The 23281-nt window shown below is 32.1% G+C and overlaps 1 protein-coding gene and 1 long non-coding RNA gene across 2 annotated transcripts in view; one reads left to right on the top strand and one right to left on the bottom strand.

The window, feature by feature from the left end:
- LOC125825553 (uncharacterized) overlaps positions 1–19681 on the top strand; it is a 61442-nt gene extending 41761 nt beyond the window's left edge. The window contains exon 2 of the long non-coding RNA XR_007442868.1: positions 19565–19681. This is a non-coding gene — a long non-coding RNA (uncharacterized LOC125825553). The remainder of the gene's footprint in view (positions 1–19564) is intronic.
- Positions 1–23281, bottom strand: part of LOC125825593 (putative disease resistance protein RGA1) — a 163088-nt gene that overhangs the window by 128957 nt on the left and 10850 nt on the right. The window lies entirely within an intron of this gene.

The following is a 23281-nucleotide window of genomic DNA, read 5'->3' as shown; positions in this document are numbered from 1 at the left end:
AAACTCTTTTTTTGTTGCTATATTATAATCTAAAAGATATATTGTAATTTAATTTTTGTATTTGAAGAAAAAAATTGGGTCATCTATAATAAATTTCATAAGAATATTAAAGAAAGTTAAATGAATTTGACCATCAAAATAATAAATCTAAATTAATCATTGAAACAAAAAATATATATATATGTTTGAAGAAGATTAAATATACCAATATGGGATAATGTTACTTTTAACATTTTCTGAAAATAGTACACTTACATTTTCTCTTTCCTCACTCATTTATATTATGCTACTATCTTTTATCTTTTCAAGATTCCTTCTTTTCTTTCTTTATTTAATTTAAAACATTTATAAATATAATTGTAATTAAAATATTACAAATGTAAATGTTATTTATATATATAAATTCTATAAAATCATATATAAGCAAAGTTATTTTTATCTCTCTTTTTTCTCCTTTTTTGATTTTTATTTTTTATTTTTACAATTAATTAATATAAGAAATTCATCTTTATAACTCACACCTCTACATATTTATAAATGATATAGTCTTAATTATATTAATAAAATACTCATAACTATCTAATCTTTCATATTCATAACGTTCATTATTTAATTTTGCATATCTTAAAAGATGGGAGAAAAATTTATTTACTTATTTAATTTTTTATAATTAAAAAAATATTTATTCAATCAATTTTTCACCTCCCTCCATAATTGTCTTTTTTATTAGAGATTTTAATATATATTCATGTCTTCATTCAGTTTCAATTTTTATAATTCTTAATTAATTCTATTAATGTGAGGTAATAATATATTAAAAGATGGGAGATGAAAAGACAAAAATTAACCTATTTTATTTCAATTTCTTTTATGATGTATATTTTTTTAGATTAAATTTGTTCAAGAACATGATTAATGATTGATATTGTATAACTTTGAAAACTATTTTGAAGTTTGTGACTCAAAAATATAGGTAAAAGATGATTTCATAACAAGAAATTAAAATGAAAACAAGAACTCTCCTATTACAACTAAATGGTATACTCAAGACTTTTTAATTACAGTGATTCAAGATTTTATGGCAATTTTATTGTCTAGTCCACTTAAGTTCTTCTAAGAAAATATTAATTTGAACATGCGATTTCACATATTTTAACCTTTTTATTATAATAACTCAAAATTTCATGACAATTTGTCTACTTTTCTTAAATTCATCTAAAAAGTTTTAATTTGAGTGTGTGAATGCACATATTTTAACTTTTCGAAACCATCTAAATTTATGTTGGTCTCGCAGTTTCCTATATTTAATGCATATTATGATAAATGTTATAATATGAAGCTTAATTTAATTTCTTTAGATTTTGTAAGAAGTTTTGTAATGCCTTTTAAATTTATCCAGGTCATATTAGATATTGGGATAAATTGCTCTGTGCTTTCTACTATGTGCTACATGAAATTATAATTTAAATTATCTATTTAACATTTCGGAGAAATACCAAAAAGAATAAAAATAATTTGGAGTTTAAATGTGCAAAGGAACTGTGACCCTTTTTAGTTTTGAATTCTACTTTTGAAATTTTTTTATATTATTCTAGGGTAAATAAAGTAGTGTATGGAAAGAATATTGATTTTTAAAACTAAGGCACTATCCATTAATCATTTCCTTTTAACCCATTATTGTGTTATATTCAATTAGTTTCAATTAATTGTATACAAAAGAAAAATTACACTGAACAACCAATTAACTAATGAAACTTCAATGAAATATTTGTATTTGTAAGTCAAAAATTCGATCAGTGCCATATAAATAGGATAGATGAAGTAACATACATTATTTGAAACTGAGGTAAATAATAATGTAAATTATAATAATTAACAACTTAAAAATTTAAAAGATATATAATACAATAATTAACAACTTTTAATATTTGAAACAATTAAAAATTGACCGACTCTCTAAATTCTATTTGTATCACATATGACGTAAATAATATTGTGAATCATAATAATTAACAACTTAATAATTTAAAATATATATAATACAAAAATTAACAACTTTTAATAATTAAAACAATTAAAAATTGACCGACTCTCCAAATTCTATTTGTATCACATATATTGATATATATATATATATATTTATATGTTGACATCCAATTTTGACCCTCCCCGATAATAATTGATTTCTGAGCTTCTTAATATTCAAACGATTTAAATAAATTAGCTATGTCAAATTCAAATAGTTTCAAGGTTAGTGTAAATAATTTCAATCGATTTTTATAGTATTTGAATAATAAATATATTTCATATAGTTATATAAGTAATTAGTGTATTTTATAAATGTTTGAAAATCATATCAAAAGATTTTTGCTTCGTCAAAATAAATATTTTATTAATTTAGTTTTAGTTTGAATTATAGCTTTAATTTTGAATTAATTAGCTTATTGAAAATCGATTAGTTTATAATTAAGTTAATTATTCTATCTCATTAAAATTAAAAAGCTCATAAATTAATTATGTTAATTTGTCCTATTTGAATTCTAGCCAAATCTTCTAAAATTAATTCATTTGGCCACCCTTTTAATCCGGTTGGCTAAATTGTTAATAAGTTCCTATACTCCTATTTTAGCCGAAGTCTAACCTTTTATTCAAACCCATTTTTTAGACCAATTTTGGGTCTGCTTACTTCTTTTTCAGCAGCCCAAACTATAATTTCCAGCCAACCTTCACCAAGAACTCAGCCCAAAACCCATCCAATTCCTACCCAACAGCCCACTTCTCTTATTAATCCCAACCCAATACAACTTCAGCAGCAACATACAATACATACAGTACACAGCAGCCCTACCCCTGTACTCTTCTTCTCCATCGCAAAACCCCAAAAAAAAAACAATCCGACCCGACCCCATCGCGCTTCTTCTTCACGCCAAGAATCCCGGAAATCCAGCGCCCAGTCGCATCAATCCGGCGAATCCGGAGAAAAGTTGTCGTCCTCCTCGCTTGCAACGTCCAACTACCCTCACGTCCCCTTTTCAGAGATTTCTGAATCTCTCCACTGTTGCTTCGAAAAGAGCAATTCAAAAATTCAAATTACAATCGTTTCACACTAATTTCCGTCTATATATATTCATCTCTTTGGGTCACAAGAAAGGGGGGCGGAAAAAGGAAAAAAAAAAAGAAAAAAAAAAGATTTGATTTTGGAGAGGAAGAACTCACATACGAAAAATAGCTTAGAAAGATCACTTGGTTTTACTTGCTGCTCGAGTCTGAACTAGTGTAGTAGAAGAGTCGGGAAAAGCTGTCCTCCTCAACTCGTTTGTCCTAGTCTCGCTGCTCCGAAGAAGGTAACATCCTTTTCTTTTCGAATGATGTATATTCCATGATAGGTTCTTCCTCAATAGTCATTCTCTGTGAGATTTTTGTTTCTTTTTGTGATAGTTGTGTCCCTTAGTATGGTCTAATTATGAGTTTGAATATCATCATCTCTCTAAATAAATAAACTAATGTGATCGGTTTAGTGTCGTTGCTTTACCTATTGATCAATTTGAATGCTTCCTATGCTTTCGATTCGGAGGTCATCATCTCGATTTTATATAGCAACCCGAATTGGCATTTTGTTCTCTCTTGCGAAAATTCAAAGCCTTATGTTCATTAGTTGAGATCATTTTATAGCTTGTGCTTATTAGATTTCTCAAGTATTTGGTGATTAAAAGCTATCGGGGCTTTTATCCCCTTCTAGTTGGTACACTGTTTTGCTATGGATGAAAATAAAATAAAATAATAATAACCGATATTAAGCCTAGATTTAGTAAATCAATTTGGTTACGTTTAATGTTTTAATCTTTAGTTGATGACCCATCTGCGCCTTTATTATTTTTAAACTTATATCAAACAGATTTTGACATTAATTTAAACTATTAGTTGGTTGCTCTACTACTTTTGATCCTACCTTGTTAATGTCTTAGCTTGAATTCATTCTTGGTTAGGCATATGATTTCTTCAGTCAGCTATCTGTTTAAAAGATTAATGATGGAATTTGTCTCATTCAAAATTAGCTATGGTTTCATTTTGTTTAAAAATTTGGAAGAATTCCCAGTTGTCTTCAACTTTTAGCACTAGTATGTTTGCATCCCTTAACCGCATGATTACATGTGAGAGATCTATGGTGAATTCGGTTTCTTATAAGTTGTACTATGTCAATAAAAAGTTCTACAGTAAAAAGAAACACGGGAAACAATATCTAAAATTAAGATGCACCAATAGCTCTAAATCCAGGCATTGCGACCAAAGGTTGTCAAATAATACAATATCTCATATGTACTTAATTGAGTATAATTGAGTTTCTTCCAAGCTCATAGGATACAAAAAAGTTTGATAGTCCAAATATCAGAAATAGTTGATACAATAATGTAAAATTTAATGGTGCCTTTAAGAACTCGTTGAATATTAAGATTTCATCCAACTTGAGTAGTAGCAATCTAATAAAGTATAAAATTATTAGAAAAATAGATATTTTTTAAATGCAAGTACCATATGCAAAAAGCTCCAGGAATAAATGGGGAAGGAAGGGTCGTTAATAAGAATCAGTCTCACGGTTATTAGGTTCTTGAAGGAAAACAAATAATGACCTACTGAAATAATTCGTAACAATATTAAGATGTGTAGTAAGATTGAATTATCTGACATATAACATTAAAAATAATGTATATTAATAAATTTTACATCATTTCTAAGGTGCTCCTATGAATCTGAATGTACCCCCAAAAGACTTCTATACGTATGATATGGTTTTTCAGCTCAGAGGAAAAACAAGGAAAATGAAGACATGCAATTAGTACATCAGCATATTTCATCTGTCATATTCGAACTTTACTTGATCTGATGATAACAACATGATGAGCCAGACCAACAGTTGTAGAGATGCTCAGTCCGCTTGCAAGCTTGTAGAACTTCATCCAGAGTGCCAAATGGATCATCTATTTTCCAAAGTTTTTTTTAAAATTAATATGTTGAATGCCATTTAACTCAAACCAATATCCCCCTAAGAAGGCAACAACAGTGATCATCTATTCCCCAAAGTTATTTTTTATTGACATAGTGAATGCTATGTAACTCGAACCAACAACAGTGAAAAAAGAACCTACCTGATAAAGATGTACATCTTTGTTGGTAAAAGGAAGTTACCTGCAACAGAAGTGCAAAAAGTACATAAATGAAAATTAGAAAGAGTCACATATAAGGAAAACTATTAAACTTGCCAGAACCATATAGTATGTTCAGAGGAAAAATATTTAGCTTTTCAGTAGATGACATAAGGCCTACAATACCTATTAAACTTGCCAGAACCATATAGTATTTAATTATGACAATAAAGATCAGTTGTACATACATATATTGAACTAGAATTTTTATTCCTTCTTTTGAGCTCCCTCATCTTCTTGAGTTTCTCATGAGTAACCACCTCTTACACTTGACTTCAAATTTCATTTGCACTTTTTTGGCTTCTCATTAATCATCACCTTTGCAGATCTGTTCCAAATTACAGCCAAGAAACAATTCATTAGTAAGTTATAATTTTCTTGTGTTAGCTTCGAACCATTTGTGCAGGAAAACAATCAGTAAGAAACTACACACAATGAGCACTATAATGAATAGGTTGACGTGATAACTTAACGAACTCTCCGATAGCAGGGTAAATATCATAGTAGGTTGAAGAGACTTGTCTAACCAAAGAACATCATAAGATCAAAATAACTTGATAAATATCATGAGATGTCTCTACTGAAGTGTAAATTGATGGACATGCACCTTATTCATCTTACGTAGAGCTCATAACTAAATAGACCTTTTTTGTCAAACAGTGCAGTTTAGGTTTGAGAAATAGCAGGTTTATGTAAATACTTGGAATTCATGAACTAATTGAAGTGTGCCTAAATGAAAATAACGTAGCTTGCGAAGCCTTTTTATAATGATGTGAAAAGCTGCAATTGAACGATGAAATGTGAAGTTAAGGACCATAAGATAGGCAATTACTTAGGCCACTTAGTTAATTCCTATGTCCATGTATCACAGTTATCACAATCAGCCTTCAGAAGGGAAGAACAGAAACATTCTTAGCCAAATATCAAGATTCTTTAAGTTGAATGGTGAAATCTAGAAAAACACAGTTTAACATAATGTATTTTATATTTAATAATTTAGTGAAGGCATAGGCTACACTATCAAAACAGATGCAAGTTATGGTTACTTTGCCTGAAAAGTTCTTAATTTATCTAGAAGTGTGTTTTCCTTTCCTCCTAGGGAATGAAGGCTTGATGTGGAATATTTTATATAAGTGAGTGAAAGTGAAAACTCACATTATTTTAGGATAGTGCCATTAATATAAGTTGATGGTTATAGAGCTATAAGGATAGTGCTGAAAATACCTTTTTAGCCTTGATCATCCTTTGCTTGGCTTTTCTATATAGTAGAAATGTATATATATGTATGCATAACAAAACAGAAGAACAGACAAGGAATAGAAAGGTGTACTTGACACATCAATTCATAAGTAATTGAGAGTTGGGGAGGGGAAGTTTGAAAAATACAGCAAGTCTGAAGTAATTGAGTTCAAGTAACTCATTCAAATCCTAAGGCTATATACAATCACATCTTTTGATATTTCACTTTTTTGCTAGAAAACAAGAATAGAGAATGGGGATAAAAATGATATTTTCAATATGTACATGAGATGTTTGGAGGATATTTGAGCCAAATTTGTCACTTAGGCCACTTGGCCAATCTGTCAAATTTTACAGAAGACTATCTTATATCCATTTGTTTTTTATTTGGTAAAAGACACTTTAATATGTTTAACACTGGCAGAATTTTGATTTGCCATAGGTGAATTGGCATGCCTAATGCACAACCACGTCCTTTCCTTTTGAGATTCAAGGTGTGAGGCAAGTGGTACATGCCATTATCCTTATCCCGACTCTTGGAGACATAAGGAACAAAATTACATTTAAAGGTTTTGTTAAATGATAACACGCACAACATTGTTTTTATGTGTGCTCAATCTCAAGTACACGTTATGTATCTGAAGATAGATAAGAAGGGTTCATTTATATTTGTATTTTGGTTTCATGAGCATATATTATTTATTATATAGCAAAGCAGATCAATTAGAAGATACTACTGACCTGAATTATATTAAAACACGGAGGCGGCATGGGAAACACTGGACTTGTTCCAGAGAAACTGAAATGCACCTTCCGTCAAGAACAGACAGCCTGTGAAACAGTGATCCTGGCATTTGTATTTTGATTTTGTCACGCCCCGAGCCTACACCCTGGGCGGGACCGGCACTCGGAGACCATTGCTGGCACCAAGCGAACCCTTGGCCTGGCTTTCTTAACTCAGCGGAAACCTGACTTAACAAAATAACTCAATGCAATGAAAGGTTATAAAACAACCAACTGATGCATAACATGCCAAAAGGCAGCTCGAGTCTCAAAATAGAATATTTACATATATACATAGATGAGAGACTCAATACTAACTGACTGATTGTCTATGAAGCCTCTAAAATACTGATATGGATGTTGGGACAGACCCCGCAACATCCTAATAGAACAAAACTAAGTACACAAAATAATTGAGTCCTCCGGAAAGCAAGGAGGCTCACCACTGACTCTGAAGTGCTCAGTTGGATCAACGACGTGCAGGATGTTGATCTGGGGTACCTGAATCTACATCGTCATAAGATGCAGGCCAACTGGCATCAGTACATTGAATGTACGAGTATGCGAGCTGGAAAGCTAAACCACGACTCAACCTTGAAAAGAGTACAAGAGAACACTTACCTTGGCTCTGTTCAACTCATGAATAACTGAACTCAATAGATAAGGCAATAAGACACATGCAATATATAAAGCTTGTAAAACTCTTAAAACATGACGTAAAAATCATATTTATAATATCATGAAAATACCATGCTTCCTCCCAAGGTCTACTTGTGCAATGTATGAATGAAGTCCCATACCCCCATCCATACTAAGCAGAACCCTCGAGGAACCATGCTCTTTCTACTGTGGGAGCTTCTCTAACCGACAAACCACCACTATGAATATGAGTGGTGATACAACGTTTTACCTCACGTTGCCCGAGAACCATCCTATACCTTGCCGTGATATAGAAAGCTAATGATACAACGTTTTACCTCACGTTGCCTAAGGACCATCTTATACCTGGTCTTGATATAGGAAGCTAACTTTACTAAGTGGATCCACTAGCTTAATCTTACGGGTTCATCTAAAAAGTATGACCCGTTAACTCCCATGTTGGCTACATGGTTCTTATGGAGAGTTGAGTTTAGTATGAACTCGCGTCCCCAAATCGGTGCTCGATACTACTCCCAAAAATGTTTTTGACTCATAAGTGTTTTAAACACATCTTTCTTTAAATGAGATGATTACTCAAAATCTAGCCCAAAGGCTCACTTGGAAACGATGTTCCTTTTCTTGAAAACTAGCCCTAAGGCTCTTTTGGAATCATAGTTCCTTTCTTACTCAAATGTAAAAAACATTTAGAAACTTCTTTTGGGAATACATAGTTCCCTAATAGCTTTTGAGAAATGAACTCAACTTACACTCTTGACTTAACTTGAGTCTTGAGACTCTCTACTTAGCTTGAAACTCTAAGCTCTTTACTTGACTTGAAACTTGAGTCTAAAAATGAAGTTAAAACGTTCAATGAAGACTCTTGAAAAGCTTGGAAGACTTGCTTGAACTTACTTCTTAACATAGCTTGACTCGACTCTAACTTCTCTTTAACTTGATACTAACTTGCCTTGAATTGAACTATGGATTCAAAGTATATGATCACACGTATTTAGATGAGTTCGGGATGTTTAGAAACACTTTTTGGGGTGTGGGAAACAACTAGGGAACATAGGTATAACACCTAGGAACATGCATGAGAAAGCATGGAAAGAATGGGAAAGCTTGGCGCTCTGAGAGGCGCACCACCTCAAGGGTTGGGCTTCAGAGCCCCTCTTGGGGCGCGATGACAGGCGCGACGCGCCAATCCCTTCCCCAGAAAACTCGACTTTTCACCCCTTTTTCTTCAACTCTAAACCATCCTTACTTCAAAGGATCTAACCCCAAACACTAAGGATCATCATATCCCTCAACATACTATGGATTACAACTCAAAACACAACCCAATCATGTCTCACAACCAACAACAATTTCAACAACACAACTAACAACATCAATAACAACTAACAACTTCAACAACAATTCCAATCTTTTTCTCAAATCATAAAATGAGCTTGGTGTGTGGGGGAAAGGATCAACCCAAACAAAGAACTCACATACCTTGATAGGGATCACCCCCGACGAATTCCACGACGGAAACTTGTTGATCTCCTCTTCTTCTCCTTCTTCTCTTCTTCTTCTCTTCTTCACTCTCAAGAACCCTAACTTTCTCTCTTTCAAATGGAATAAAAATGATCCAAAGTCAGCCTAACACACCATATAATCCCAAAAGAAATGGCTAGGGAAAAAGACCAAAATGCCCTTAATTTCCCGGACAGATTTCCCTGCCAACTGCCCAACTTCTAAAAGGCATAACTCGCTCATACGAACTCGGAAACGAGCAAACTCGGTGGCGTTGGAAAGATCATTCTACAAGCTTCACAAATATAACTGGAACTACTCCTAACTCATTCTGAGATGGAAGTTATGACTGCTTAAAGTTGGCCAAAAACTCACTGATTTCCACACTTAGCCAAATTCCAGATTTTCAAATCCCTTCCAAAAATGAAAATTTTCAAATTCCAAGCCTCTTCTTAGCTATTTCAAATTGTCAGATGTTACAAATTTATATGTCGTAATATACATTCATTTGTCCTATCCCAGCACTCTTACCCGCACACCCGAATCGAATACCGACATGAATGGTGGTGTGAAATCTGAACAACATAAGTATCTAGTCAAATTTAACTTCCCTTACATGACTTTGAAGTTACTCTTGGAGTTGTAGGTGACATCTTGAATATAGTGCAATTCCTGTTAATTATACCTGAAAAGAATAAAAAAATTAACTAATAAAAGGTTTCCAAAAAGATGAATTGAATCTTTAAAACCAAGCATGTTTACATTTTACACAGGTTGCCGACCCGCAAATAAAAATGTTGGTGTGTATATATATGCAGACACATATGTAAAAAGAGTTGTAGTGTATTATCATCAATAGTTAAGCAACCCACCTTAGCTTATAAATTGATAGTAAAAACGGATACCCAGTTTGAGCACAAAAGAGACGAAAAGGTATAAGGAAGATGGATATCTAGGTTGAGCTTGGAGAAGATTTGGGTAAAAAGTGTAAGAAGATGAATGGTATGAAATTGGGAGATGTTGCGTTTATTTTTATTTATTTTTGCTTGGAATGCTGGAGAAGAATGCAGATGATTCTAGAAATTGGATGTCAGCGTAAAATTACCAAACTACCCTTGGTCATCCTAGTCGTCTTCACCTTTCTATATAATAGAAAAGAAAAATATAAGAATAGAAATTAAGGCTCTCTTGTCGTACTCGTACCAATTGCTAAGTAAAATGCTCAATATCTCAGACTGCATTATCTGTTTTTCACAAAATCCATATGATCTGGAGAGCTGAAATCACAAATGTGTTTGGGTGCGAAATTCAGATTGCAATTCTATGGAATTGCCTCCGAATGATAGGGAAATAATACAACTCCATAAATGGCAGAATTAGCTAGGGTTAGAAAATGAGGGAGAAAGAGAATTGAGAGAGGGAAAATTATACCGGTCCAAAACTGAATGTCCAACTGGAATGACACTGCAATTTGGGCATAACATGTAAGAATTCCAGATTGGTAAGAGTATGAGGAAGAGCATGAATTCCGAAATAAATTATTGTTAGGGCACATAATACCATCAATTGGAAGCACCTCATTACTAAAAATTAGCAAATTGTAGAATTTCTGCAATTTCAACACATCATTCATCTCACAGTGTTTTTGATAAGCATCCCTCACCTCCGACCTTAAGTTCCTTACTTCCAATTCTAAAGTTATGAGTTTGAGCATTAGCAAAAAGTGGCAGCTTCACAGTCTTCTGATTCATCAAATTTGAGTTATTTGGTTTTTGGTTTCTCACGTAGATATGCCTTTTCTGTATTACAGACCAATTAGAGACCTCTAATCCTCAATTCAAATTCTTCTATTCCACCCCTTGCAAAGTATATTAGCTTGCCAATTGAATCAATTAAGTTATTCATATAAAACCTTCATTTAACTAATAGATCAGTTAATTTTAATCTGGCAACGTTTCAGTCTCTTTGAATGTTTGTATAAATCATTAAGCGCACAATTATCATCTAAATCTATATCACATCATATCATATCATATCATATCATATTATCATATTATAAGTGGGAAGAACTCAAGTCAAGTCAAAAGTTGAATTACGGTTTTACCCTCCTATAAATTAAAATGTTATATTAAATTTAATTAAAATAGTAATGACTTTTGAATTTTCTTAGATTAATTCCTATATATATTATATATCTAATTAATTATACATTAAATAGTAATCATCTTATTATTATTATTATTATAATAATAATAATAATAATAATAATAAAAGTGGGTAAGTGTATTTTTACTTTTTATAAACTAAAAAAATTATAAATATAGTTGGCACATCATTAATTCATTTATACCCAAAAACTTTTCTCATCATTATCATTTCATTAAAAACTAATTAACCGCTCTAGATCTCTTCGCTTCAACTTCATTCTATTTATTTGTTTTAGAAAAAAAAAATTACTAATCGTGCAATTCTAATTTTACTCAAAATTTAGTTTAGAAAATCTATATATAACTATATAGTTGGGAAATGAAAATGGTGATTTCACACCTCCAAAGCTCAGCATCTATATATGTTTTTAGTTTCTTTTTTTCCAGATTTTTTTAATTTCACCTGTATTTCAATAAAATATCAATTTTTGAAATGATTTAATCAAAATGATTACAGTATGATTTATGAGCCTTAAATAAGGGAAGAGGAGGAGATTTTGGAATTGAATTACATCTGTCACTATATACAATAATTATATCTTAAATAAGGAGAGGAAGAGATTCAATTTAATTGGATAGAGTAAACAACTTTAATGACTCAAAGAACAAAAGATATAGAATAAAGCTGGTAAGGGAGCTTAGCATGAATAAATAAAAAACGGCTTCTCTGGTAAATCCTCCCTGTCCCCCCTCCTCATTTTTCTTCACAAATTCAATGAGATCTCTTTGTATCATTTTGCCAACCGTTACTAGAAGTACACATACCATTATAAGTATAAATTATATTTAATTTGCTATTTATTTTTGTCCTTCCCAACTCTCTACATGACCACTTAACTTTTAATCTAACTATATATAGTGGTCTCTGAGTTCATTCCAATTACATTGTGGTAGTTTTTTAAATCTTTTTCCACCTTCAGAGAATTCTATATCACATGTTGAAATTAAATTAGAGTAATTACCAACGATGATGATGATATTATAGTTCTCTTTCTATTTAATTCCACGAGTTGATGAAAATATTTGGTAAGTTTTTATCTAATAGATTCATTATTACTTTATAGTTCGTCTACGATTTTCACTTGAAAGTTATTTTTGTTGTTGCAATGATAATAGTGTGTTACAAGCATTTTTCTACTCTCTATTATTTTTCTATATAATAGAAAATGTGGTCAAGAAGTTCTTAATTATGTTAACATTTACGCATATCATTTACATATATTATACAACACTTTATAAAAGTCGACACCAAAGTGGCAAAGCGTTAAATCACTTCCATCATTTTATCAGTTTTCTCTTCTTCTCTCTGTCATCATTCTCAACGACAACTACAACGCTCAGGTTATTTTTCCCCATATTTTCTGCTAATTCCCTACCATTTTGAAACTTATACTTGTGAGATTATGAATAATGTAATGGTTAATTACTTTTTTCCTTAATAGTAGATTGCTTTACTACTCTAATATAACGTGAATTGCTTTATTTCTACTTTATTATTAATATTTAATAATAGTTGGCTTAATATTATATTCACCATGTTACTTTGTGGTCTAAGGATGTTTGTGCATGTCTCTTATAACTTTTATGATTTTGAATATCACAATAATTCTCTTTCTTTTTAAATTTAAAAAGATGTAATTATTTTTTGCTTTCGTAATGGATCCGAATAGAATTGTTCAAGAAAAACTACACGAAATCAAATGAAAGAGAGAACTCAAACATGTACTTTTGTTATACTTCTCCTCTTATCCTATTTTATGGGTTATAGTACGAATAACTACTAAAAGATGTTATTTTACTAATTATAAATCTTAGGCAGTGAGGCCGGTAGCACATAATGATTGGGGCAGCAACAAGAATGATACAACTTAACATGGCTCACACGTGCATCGCACGTGTCCATGACTAGTTATATTATAAGTGGGAAGAACTCAAGTCAAAAGTTGAATTATGGTTTTACCCTCCTATAATTAAAATGTTATAATAAGTTTAATTAAAATAGTAATGACTTTTGAATTTTCTTAGATTAATTCCTATATATATTATATATCTAATTAATTAAACATTAAATAGTAATCATATTATCATTATTATTATTATTATTATTATTATTATTATTATTATAATAATAAAAGTGGGTAAGTGTATTTTTACTCTTTATAAACTAAAAAATTATAAATATAGTTTGGCACATCATTAATTCATTTATACCCAAAAACTTTTCTTATCATTATCATTTCATTAAAAACTAATTAACCGCTCTAGATCTCTTTGCTTCAACTTCATTCTATTTATTTGTTTTAGAAAAAAAAATTACTAATCGTGCAATTCTAATTTTACTCTAAATTTAGTTTAGAAAATCTATATATAACTATATAATTGAGAAATGAAAATGGTGATTTCACACCTCCAATGCTCAGCATCTATATATGTTTTTATTTTTTATTTTTTTAGATTTTTTTAACTTTCATCCGTATTTCAATAAAATCTCAATGTTCGAAATGATTTTCCTAATCAAAATGATTTTAGTATGATTTATGAGCCTTAAATAAGGGAAGAGGAAGAGATTTTGGAATTGAATTACATCTTTCACTATATACAATAATTATATCTTAAATAAGGAGAGGAAGAGAATCAATTTAATTGGGTAGAGTAAACAACTTTAATGACTCAAAGAACAAAAGATATAGAATAAAGCTGGTAAGGGAGCTTAGCATTGAATAAATAAAAAACGGCTTCTCTGGTAAATCCTCCCTGGCCCCTTCCTCATTTTTCTTCACAAATTCAATGAGATCTCTTTGTATCATTTTGCCAACCGTTACTAGAATTACATATACCATTTATAAGTATAAATTATATTTAATTTGCTATTTATTTTTGTCCTTTCCAACTCTCTAATTGACCACTCAACTTTTAATCTAACTATACATAGTGGTCTCTGAGTTCATTCCAATTACATTGTGGTAGTTTTTAAATCTTTTTCCATCTTTAGAGAATTTCGTATCACATGTTAAAATTAAATTAGAGTAATTACCAACGATGATGATGATATTATAGTTCTCTTTCTATTTAATTCCACGAGTTGATGGAAATATTTGGTAAGTTTTTATCTAATAGATTCATTATTACTTTATAGTTCGTCTACGATTTTCACTTGAAAGTTATTTTTGTTGTTGCAATGATAATAGTGTGTTACAAGCATTTTTCTATTCTCTGTTACTTTTCTATAGAGTAGAAAATGTGGTCAAGAAGTTCTTAATTATGTTAACATTTATGCATATCATTTACATATATTATACAATACTTTATAAAACCAAAGTGGCAAAGTGTTAAATCACTTCCATCATTTTATCAATTCTTCTTTTCTCTGTCAATTCTCAACGACAACTACAACGCTCAGGTTATTTTTTCCCATATTTTCTGCTAATTCCCTACCATTTTGAAACTTATACTTGTGAGATTACGAATAATGTAATGGTTAATTACTTTTTTCCTTAATAGTAGATTGCTTTACTACTCTAATATAGATATACACACATATAATAAAGTAGTTTGCAATGTGGTCAAGTCAAGTGGCAAGCTATTGAAAAGCCACTTGACAGTTTTAAGATAAAGCTAATATATAATGTTAGCGAAAAATATGTGTGTGGGAAAAATATTTTGAACTACTTTTGAAAATATAATAAATTAGTTAGATAATATACATATTATTATCCATAAATATTGAATTAAAGGAATGTGAACAATAAAATTTTAAACTCACAAGTAAAAAAATAAACAAATTTGTTTAATATCTACAAGAAGAGCGTTTGATAATTATATTAAGTCAAATGATAAGTTAATAAAAATCAATACTAATACTGATAATTTTAAACAACAAATAATCTAATAAAGAGAAATATATATGAAGCATTAAAATTATTTGATATTCATATGATATTTATTATCTATGTTCATATAGAATTAATTATGGGGATGGAGAAAGGGAAGGGGAAGCGGGGTAAGGAGAGGGGGGGGGGGGGGTGGAGTAGATTTAATTAAGGAACAATACACTAATTGGACTTTTAAAATGTAACATGTTTAATATGGTCAGATAAAATATTACAATCTAAAATGATTCAAATTAATATTTTAATATTATCTGTGCATCGTGGTACATATACTAATTTTAATTTAACAACTCTTAGTCTAATTTATTAAATATTAAATAGTAAAATTTCTATTATTTTTTGTTTGAAAAAGTAAAAACATCTCAATTGAATCTTTTCTACCACTACTAACATCTTATAATAGAGAGAGATTTTTTACTGCTCCTAACAACTTATTATAAATAAGTCTTTTTTACTATTTCATTCGGTGAAAATGTTCACAACTTTTTGAGTCTTCTTCTCCACCATCTTCCGTTTGAGGTACTTATCATTTCTCCCCCACTCTTTCCTTTTTTTTTTTTTAATATCAAATATGCTTAGTCAAAACATTATTGAAATATGGTACCCAAATTAATAAGAAATATTATTGATTTTTTAATTGTTTTTTTTTACTTCATATGTTATGGATAGTCGTGATAAAAAAAATTAAACTGATTTTATACTTTTATTTGATAAAGACAATGACTAAGAAAACAAACAACCATAAAAAGTTGGTAAGAGTTTAATGCGAGGTGGACTAAGGCTAATTGTTTAACTCATCTTAATTAAAGAAATCTTTAGTTAATGTCCCGCTCATTTATTATTCAATGACTTGTCTAAATTTAGTAAATTCTTTTTATTTCGAACTTTAAAAAAAATCCAATGAAGGAATAGTAGTACTTATTTGAAAGAGTCAAACACATTGTTCTGTGGACATGTTTTTCTTAGTACTCCCTCTTTCTCGTTATTTGAATTTTTAGAATCAAATATTTTAATTTTAATTATAAGTTTAGACATGAAATCTTTACGTTATTTCAAAATATTATAAAACAGGCTATTTTTCAGTTCTGTTTTCCCGCAATAATACACAATTTTGACAAAGTTTGGCTGGATTTCCTAATGTGTCTCATTCTATCAAAGATAAGTATTCCACTGGACTCTTTTTTCTTTTGAGAAAATTAGATAAAATATTTATTGGATCAAATTTTTTTATTTAAAATAATATAATTATCATTAATTATTTAAAATGGTTATTCGATCACTTAACCCCTCTTTTTTTTTTTTGTGATACAGTGGAAAAGACTAATAAGTAATACTCAATCTTTCATAAGATATACAGCTTAAATCTAGCATGAGTAAAAGCTTCATTTACTTTGACTGCATTTTCGCAAATCTTATTCATGTCTGTGACCTTTAATGATTAATTCAACATACGCGAAAAGCTCAACTGATTATCATGATTCATGTGTGAACAAACTTAATCATTCATGAATCCTTTTCGGATCTTCCACATACAGGGAAATAATATTTCCAATTCACTTTCCAATATCAACGGATAAATTATCCTGTGAAGTGAACGTAACGAGAAGTGTGTCATATATCCATAAAGTTTCTACTGTCTAAAGCATGACCGTGGAACTAGTAACCTATAAAAAAACACATAAATTTTCATATCAAGATATGAAAATTTAAAAATTAGAAGAAGAAACAGAGACTTACATAAGTTCTGAATTTTCCTCCCATCTACTTCAATATTTGGAACACGGGAAATGTTGGACTAGTGGGAGTTTGAGCTACTCCGATTGGTGCAACTTTCTTCTAACTCTGGGCAGCCTTCAGTTTCCAGGTACAGTAATTTGTAGCCGTTTGTACCCCATGAGCCTCTGTGAAACATAACAAACCCCGTTTAAACAGTAAAATTGTTTCGTGAGAGAAAAGGAATGCAAAAAAGAACTTGACAGACTTGTTATAGCAGTCCTCTAACAACTAAATAAAAATACCTAACGTGATTACTGCCCGTGGATTTTGACTTGATATACCACTAGGATGTTCTACCATGACCTTGTACCTAGTAACCTATGAGCAGCAACATAATTTTCTTGATTAAACTTTTTTTTTTTTTTTTGTAGCTAGTGTTGTATTCATCAGCACAGACCTCCGAAAATCAGTTCCCAACAAAAAAGAAAGATAGAAATTAGTAGATTACAAAGTGCCTATAAATTGTAAATGAAAATTTACCTAACGTAATTGCCTGCCGCTCATGGGATTTGGCTTGATTTACCACATCGATGTTCTAGCATGACCTTGGAACTAGTAACCTAGAAGGAAAAAAAAACATAAGTTTCATGATTAAGTATTATCAAGATATACCATACTTGAAGAATTAAAAGAAAAACAATTCGGTTCAAGTGGACAAGTAGAATGCTGAAAGTATATCACATATGCAATTGATTGATATAATTTTGCATTTTTTAATATTAAATTACATACGAAGCTTTTTGTCTGGAACTCATGGAAAAAATAATATTTAAAAAATCGACTAAGAAAGTGAAAGAGAAACAGAGACATACGTGTATCCTGAATTATCCTCCCGCCTACATGAATTGTTGGGATATGGGAAATGTTGGACCACTGGGAGTTTGGGCTACTCCGATTGGTGCAACTTTCTTCTAACTGTGGGCAGCCTCCAATTCGCAGGTTCTGTAATTTGGTGAGGCGTTGCATGGCATCTCTGGATGGCAGATGCTCTAGTTTTTGGCAGTTACGTAAAACTAATAGTTCCAAAGAAACAATGTTGCTGAGCCCATCTGACAGAGCTTCTAACAATGGACAATCATGTATACAGAGATTCCGTAATTTGGGCATGGGATCTGAGAAGTCCACATGCCGTAGCCGTTTGCACTCCACTACTTGTAATGTTTCAAGAGAAGTAAGTTTGTCAAATCTATGAGGAAGAGCCTCCATTCCGAAATTGTATATATGGATCTCTGTTAGGGCAGAGAGTTGCATAAGCTGATAAGGCAGAGAATCCCAGTGCCCACGACCCCACACATCCAATCTACGAAGGGACAACAGCTGCTGAATGCCATTAAAAATCAATTGGAATGCCTCAAAATCCACCATCTCTGAGAAAGGACCAATAAACAATATCCTTAACCCGGTGAGACAGTGAAGGCCCCCTGCAGGTACACTAATCAATTTGGGACAACCTGATAAACCCAAATAGGAAAGTGAAGGCATTTCCCACACGTGTAAAGGCAATGAAACTAAGTTGTTACAATTGCAGACATTAAAAATTTCCAGAGACCGACAATGCTCTAGCATTCCACTTGGTAAGCTGGTCAATCCATTACAATCGAATAAAAGCAAACTTTGGAGGTTAGTCAAATAGTTCTCTCCACAGGGAACAGGAAAAGAACTGAAATTCGCGCAGTTGGATATTTGTAATCTCTGAAGAGAATGGAAATTGTACAAGCTTTGTGGCAATTCACGAAACTCTCCGCAGTATGAGACTGATAGGTATTGAAGAGAAACGTTGTTGCGTAGAATCTCATCTGGAAGACAAGTGAGGTCTTTCACATTACAAACATCAAGATTCACAAGAGATGTCAAGTTGCTGCACAAGTTCAACAATGGCATTTCACTGTCAACTCCTTCAATACTTAATTCACGCAGGATTTCAAATTGACTTGGAGTACTTTTTAACAGTGAACAGTCTGTAATCCTCAACTTCTCAAGCCTAGGAAACATTCTTACTCCAACTTCATCTCCCTTCCACTCAATAAGGCTACGCATATCCTTCAATACTAGTTCTTTCAATGACGGGAACACTTGGATAATGCTGCTTGATCCAATATCGCGAATCTCAACACCATATAAAGCAGGTCCAATGCATTCCAACTCATGGAATCCTACCAGCTCAAGATGCAGAAGGAATTTCAGTTGGCCAAGGGATGGAATTTCTTTGCACCTTTTGCAACCACTTAGTTTCAACTTGACCAAATTTGGTAGCAACTCTTCACTGAACCATGAAGGAAATTTAGTCCCCAAATAGTTCTTCACTTCAAAGGTTTTCAAGTTAGGATGCGGTTGAAGACCATCCAACACATGCTCATCATTGATCTCACAGCCTTCTGATTCATCATGGGACCATAAATATGCCAGCTTGTAGATATTTGGTTTCTCCTTTAAATATGCTGTTTGAGCGTCTTCTGTATTTCTGACTAATTGGAGACATTTGATCGTCAATTCACCTCTAAGGTTTTTCAAACGACCTAATTCTTCAATTCGACGACCTTTCTCTAAACCTACGTAGAAAAACTGTAGCGTCTGAAGACTGGTCAATTGCCCCATATTAAGTGGCATCTGAAACTGATCATGAATATCATATTTGCCATTTCTTCTGGAAGCTTCTTGAGTGAAGAACAGTCATTGACTCTAAATGTTTGCAAATTGTAGAGCTGGCAAATGGAGTTGGGGAAGTCTTCGATCTGAGTGTTGGAGATATCAAGATATCTCAAGTGTATCAGCTTGCTGATTTTGGCTGACAACTCCTTGATGCCTGATCTGGACAAATTTAGAACTCTCAAGAACTGAAAGCTCAATAGCATATCATCAGATATATTGCTTTTCCAGAACAATGTGCACAAACGTCCTGCCTCATTTATCGTATCCATTTGATCACTTGGTGAGTCCCATCCAAAGTATCGAGCTTGAGAAAGATTTTCACCTCCAACACTTTTTGTATCAAATAGTTTAGATTTTAATGTATCTCCAGCCAAATCATGCACAAGATCATGCATCTTACAGTGTGTTATATTGTTGTGCTCATCTAGCTCAAAATCTTGCAGCAAGGAATATTGCAACAAAAGTTGAAAAAACTTGTTCCCTACGTCTTCCATCACAGGGATCTCTTGACTTGGACGAAGAAACCCTTCTGCCATCCAGAGTTGGATTAGTTGGTCCTTCTCAAACTCAAAATCTTTTGGAAACATAGCAAAGTAACCAAAACATTTCTTCAGATGCGGAGATGATAGATAATCATAGCTTAGTTTTAGGATCTTCATTCTGATATTTTCCCCTGCAACAAGGAGGTTGCCATCAAGAATTGCCTGCCATTCATGTTTATCCTTGTTGCATAAGAGGCCTCCCAACACACTTGCTGCCAACGGTAGACCTTGACACATTTCAACAATCTTGTTCTTCATGCTCAGCATTTCCTCCGGAACTTCCCCATCCACAAACGCTCTTTGTTTGAAAATGGACCAACAATGATCTTCTGCTAATTTTTCCAACATATGAGGACTTATTGTTGCTACTGTGGACGCCACCAGTGCCATACTAGTTGTCACGAGAATGAAGTTTCCTCGGCATGTATTTAGTCCTCTCAAGGTGTTCAAGAACTCATGCCACAATGTTGGGTCCATGTGCCACAGATCATCCAGGACAAGCAAGTACTTTCTTCCTGTCAGTTCATCTCGGAGCTTCTTGACTATTATATCTCTGCTCAGGACCTCAGCTTTCCTCTCTGTCAATGATTCAAGGATCAGTTCAAGAAAGCTCTTAGTTTCTGCCATTTCAGGTAGGCACAACCAAACTCTCTTTTCGAACTGCTGCTGTATTTGTTCATCGTTGAAAATTCTCTTAGCAATAGTAGTTTTCCCTAAACCCCCCATGCCCACTATGGGAATGGCACATAGAACAACTTCCTCTCTCATGTTCAACATCTTATCCTTTATTTCAGCAATATCTTTGTCTCTACCAACAACATCCGAAGCAACTACTAAGGAATCTGTTTCTCTGATTTGTAGTATTTTGCGAGAAGGAACAGTCAGTGATTGGAGACCGAGGTCATTGTCTAACTGATTGATTGCCCTCAACTCTTCATTGATGTTGTTGATTTTTCGAGACATTTTGTACTTGAAAGTAGTATTAGAAAAGAAGCTACGGACTTTTTCCATTAGTTTGGCTCGGTTTTTCATCACTTGTGCTTTAAGAGATTCATATGTGAATTTGTCAAACACATTTTCAGCATCTTCAGCAATTCTCTCAAGCATCTTGAGCCATTCTTCCACAGCCTGATCTTCGACTTGTCGTCTTTCAGCATCATGAATGAAAGCTTGGATCATGGATATATATTTTGTGAGCATTCTGAGATTTTTCTTGCAGTTCCTTAAAGTTTTGGCCTCCTCAATAGTGAGCGAAAGCAGCTTCTCAAGTACAACTTGAACAGTAGCACCAATTACAGGATCGGCCATTGTTGTTTTTGCTCCCTCCTCTACACAAAAGCAAGTTATGAAGGAGGAGTATATAGATTCAGAGGATAAAGATTTCCTTTAAGTATGAAAACAAATTATGAATCAATGGAACTCACCTCAATATTAACTTATCGAATCTCCTGTTATTCCTCAATAGCTCAATGATAGATTGATAGATTGTTAACTGATTGGTTCGTACGTAGATCCAAATACTATATGACACAAGGTGTTGTTTAGTACATAGAGATGGGTGAGGAGGTCAAACAATAATTAGAGTTGGTAATGAGCACAAACAGACGGCCATTGTTGTTTTTGCTCCTTCACAAAGTCGTCTTCTTCCTCTACACCAGTTTTCTTCCACTAAAAAAAATTGATTGTATAGTAGTTATTACAGAGTATAAAAAGAAAACGGAAAAGGGCCTAAAATACCCTTAAACCATTGGAAATGGTACAAAACTACCTTCCATCCACTTATTGGCTCCCAAATACCCCTATCATCCATCTTTGGGTCCAATATCAACTACTTTTATAACAAATTATCATTTAAATAATTTTTTTAAAACGTGACGATTAGCTATTGGATCCACTTATTGGCTCCCAAATGCCATTGTTGCTTTTGCTCTTTCTCAATGTTTTGGGTGAAATCTTGTTTTGGTAGTTGTTTATGGACCACTAAAGGAAACACAATAATTCAAACAGTGGGAAAAAATTGAATGGTAGTCATGACATCAATGACACAAATATCTCTCTAAGACTACTAATAATACTCTGGCTTTTGTAGAATTTTCTTTCAAATATTTCCTAATTTGTTACTTGTCATTTTTGACAAACTAAGCAAGGACAATTTTCTATTAAAAAGTACCGTTAGTAAATATATTTTATGATCCTATTAATTAATAGAAGTAAAATGATAAACTCATTATTCTAATAATTATTTTTTTAATTGGTATGCCAACTCAAAATTTGACAAGTAAAAATGGACGGAGATAATATATACTACAAATAAACAATAGTGTACTGTGTTTGGATAGAAGTGCTAAAATTGATAATGAACACTTAACATGTGGGACCATACCCATTGGCTGCCAGCTTTATTTGAATAGGACTTTGCACAGTTGCACCTCTATGTATAATAAATATGATAAGGAATTTTCTTTTTTGTAAACATAGTTGCTACTTTGTTTATTTCATAATTTATTTGTGGATTTGGTTCACAAGTTACGTTGTAATCCTTAACGCCATGTAATTTTTGTCTTGCTCATATTTTATGTTAATAAAAACAAGTGGCAGAAAGTATTCCTGACATCAAAATCATCATCATATTTTATATATATATATATATATATATATATATTCTACTATATTATAAAAGAGAGTTTAGGCCCAAGTATAATATATAATATTCAAGATTGGAATTTTTCCAATCTTGAATATTATATATTATACTTGTGGGACTTTTAAAATTCTATTTTATACCCAAGTATACTATATAATATTCAAGATTGAGACTTTCTTGAATATTATATATT

The sequence above is a fragment of the Solanum verrucosum genome, unplaced genomic scaffold (genome assembly GCF_900185275.1).
Source record: "Solanum verrucosum unplaced genomic scaffold, falcon-dt-bn FXZP01000140.1, whole genome shotgun sequence".
Taxonomy (NCBI): Eukaryota; Viridiplantae; Streptophyta; class Magnoliopsida; order Solanales; family Solanaceae; genus Solanum; species Solanum verrucosum.
The sequence above is the reverse complement of the archived record's forward strand: the minus strand, read 5'-3'. Positions and strand labels throughout refer to the sequence as shown.